The sequence below is a fragment of the Alligator sinensis genome, unplaced genomic scaffold (genome assembly GCF_000455745.1).
Source record: "Alligator sinensis unplaced genomic scaffold, ASM45574v1 scaffold98_1, whole genome shotgun sequence".
Classification (NCBI taxonomy): Eukaryota; Metazoa; Chordata; order Crocodylia; family Alligatoridae; genus Alligator; species Alligator sinensis.
In genome coordinates, this window is record NW_005842058.1 from 1,393,567 (window position 1) to 1,397,120 (window position 3,554).

Here is a 3,554-nt window from a genome sequence, read left to right on the forward strand (position 1 = left end):
CCGGGCGGCAGCGCCCCGTTCCGGCCATAGCGGCAGCGGCGGCTACAGCACGCGACCGTCTGCCCGCCCGCGCCCTCCGACCCGGAACCGCACGCACTTCCGGCCCGCCCTGCGCGCGGGGCACCACGGGAGCGCGGCGGGGAGGGCACGCCCCCTTCCTGGAGCCCCGCCCACTGCGTGAGTGGGGCTAGATATAGATCTAAAGATCTGTGTAGATGTATGTATATCTAGAGAGAGAGAGAAATATATGGATGTAGATAGATCTGTATTTGTATTTCTATATGTATAGAGAAATATCGATGTAGAGAGAGATCTAGATCTCTCTCTACATAGATATAGATATATATCTCTCTTTATGTATGTCTATATGTATAGATCTGTATATCCATGTATCTCTCTACATAGATATAAATCTCTTTCTATATATTTATATGTATAGATCTATATATCCATGTATCTCTCTACATAGATATAAATCTCTATATAGATCTACATGTATAGATCTATATGTATCTATACAGATACAGAGATTTCATAGACATTCGGGCTGGAAGGGACCTCAGAAGATCATCGAGTCCAGCCCCCTGCCCGAAGGGCAGGAAGTCAGCTGGGGCACAGGATCCCAGCAAGATAAACAGCCAAATGTCTCTTGAAGGTGTTCAATGTAGGTGGCTGAATCACCTCCAGCAGCAGGCTATTCCAGACCTTGGGGGCTCAGACAGTAAAGAAGTTCTTCCTTATGTCCAGCCTGAAACCGTCTTGCAGGAGCTTATAACAGTTTGACCTTGTCATCACTTGGAGCACTCTGATGAACAAACGTTCCCCCAGATACCGGTGGTCACCCCTGATAAACTTATAGGTGGCCACCAGATCACACCTGGGCCTGCGCTTTTCCAGGCTCTCAAGCCTGTCATCATAAGGTCTGATCATGTGCGTGGCTGTCCTCTGGGCTCTCTCAAGCTTCTCCACATCCTTTTTGAATTGTGGAGCCCAAAACTGGACACAGTACTCCAGGTGTGGCCTCACCAAGGCTGAGTACAACGGGAGAATGACGTCCCGGGATTTGCTCAAGAAGCATCTATGGATGCAAGCCAGCGTTTTGCTCGCTTTACTAGCCACAGCATCGCATTGCAGGCTCATGTTCATCTTGTGGTCAATTGTGACACCCAAGTCCCTTTCATCTGTAGTGCTAGTCAACATAGCACTGCCAAGCATATAGGGATGCTGCGGGTGTTTCCTCCCAAGGTGGAGAACCTTGCATTTTCAGTGTTAAACACCATCAGGTTCTCATCTGCTCATTTACTGAGCCTGTCAAGGTCAGCCTGGATCCCCCTCCTGTCCTCAGGTGTGGATGCTTTACCCCAAAGTTTGGTCTCATCAGCAAACTTGGCCAGTCCGCTTCTGACTCCAATGTCCACATCGTTAATGAAAATGTTAAATAATATAGGTCCAAGGACAGAGCCTTGAGGGACCAAATCTCTCTCTCTCTCTCTCTATATATATATATATCTATGTGTATAGATCTATACATCTATGTATCTCTATATAGATATATTCTCAGTATAGATACAGCTACATCTAGAGATATATCTATACGTATATAGATATATAGAGATGCATATGTGTATAGATTTATAGATATATATGTGTATAGAGATATATGTCTATCTATAGAGATATCTCTATGCACATATATATCTATCTTTATACACCTATACGTCCCTTTCTCTCTCTCTGTATATAGCTATATACGTACACGTACATATAGAGATATATGTATATGATAAAAAGAAGCCCCCTCCCCTTTGGAAGGGGCTTGGCCCCATTGAGAATAGAGGGGTTGGGGCTCAGCACTTTTTGGGGTGCTTTGGAGAATGTGGAAAAGACAGATGGGAAGTTGGTGGCAAGGAGACAAGCCCCATCTCACACCCTCCCCGCTGGACCGTCCCTCCTGTACCCCTGTGGGGTGCTGAGCTGGCTCCTGAGGGGTTTCACCAGCAGGCCCAGTGAGCTAGCCAGCCGGGATGAGGAGGTAGAAATAAGGCTGACATTGGAGCCAGGCGCTGGCTCTGTCACCAGCATTAATCAACAGTTTGCTCTGTGCTGTCCCTGAGCCTTGGACAAGCAGTTTTGCCTTAAATGGCCCTTCAGCCTGTTTGCTCTCACTCTCTCCTGCTCACATGGACCTAGGGCAAACTCTGTTTATCTTCCCTCCTTGCACTCAGGCTGTGCCTCCTCAGCCTGGGGAGACTGCTAAGCAAACAGGCAGGTGGCAATTGCCAGCAAGCCCTTTCTTGTCATACAAACCCCAGAGCAGCCACACGTGCTCTCACAGACCCACGGAGTCAGATCCGGTGGGCTAGGGGGATGGCAGAAGTCTGGTCTAGGGCACTGAGGGGGGAAAGTAAGACAGGGTCTGTGGCTCCGTACTTGGCTCCTTACTCCTCAGTTTGGAAATGTGGCAACCATTTTGCTTTCCTAGATTTGCTTCCTGAGCCTAACTCTAGGAGCCGATACAAGAGACGGTCTCTGCTGAGTGCTTCGGGCTTACTCCGCACATCATGATGAGAGACATGCTCAGTTGGGATGGGCTTCACCTGTCCCCCAAAGGTAAGCGTGTGTTCTCTTCTAGGTTGGCGGATCTCCTCCGGTGGGCTTTAAACTAGGATCGTCGGGGGGAGGGGAAGATGAGGGTGGGGGAAGCTGTGGACCACCAAACCATGTGGCACCCACAAGGTCAGTCCAGCCTGAAGAAGGAGAACATCAGGAACCTGCAATCCATGGGGCGGCCAGCACTACAGGACAGGTAAGCAATAAGCAGGTAAGCAGTAAGGGGCCCTTTGGGCATCAGAGCCGGGGGGCAACAAAGGCACCAGTCACAGGGCTCAAGTGCCTATACACTAATGCTAGGAGCATGGGGAGCAAGCAGGATGAACTAGCGCTCCTGCTTGCAGAAAACACCTACGACTTAGTAGGGCTAACAGAAACCTGGTGGGATTCTTCCCACGACTGGGCGGTACATATTGAGGGTTACAGGTTGTACAGAAAGGATAGAGGGGGGGAGGGAGGGGGAGGGGTGGTGCTCTATGTCAATGAGCGATATACATCGACCCTTATCAAAACTGAATCAGAGGAGGAGAAAGTAGAAGGATTGTGAGTTAGGTTACATGGAGGTCAAGGAGAAAGGGACTTGGTGGTAGGGGTCTGCTACAGACCCCCACACCAAGGGGAAGAACTAGATTCGGGGCTTCTGAGGCAGCTCTCGGAGACCATAAAAACTAGGGAGGTGGTAGTCATGGGGGACCTAAACTACCCAGACATCTGCTGGGAGACGCAGACAGCAAAGTCCCACCATTCGCGCAGGTTCCTATCCTGTGTACAGGACCTCCATCTGACGCAGGAGGTACATGGTCCCACTAGGGGGAATGCCTTACTGGACCTGGTATTGGCAACAGGGGATGACATGGTAGGAGACCTACAGATCAGTGGTCACCTGGGGGACAGTGACCACCAAATAATAGAATTCATCATAAGACATCGAGTGGGTAAGGTAA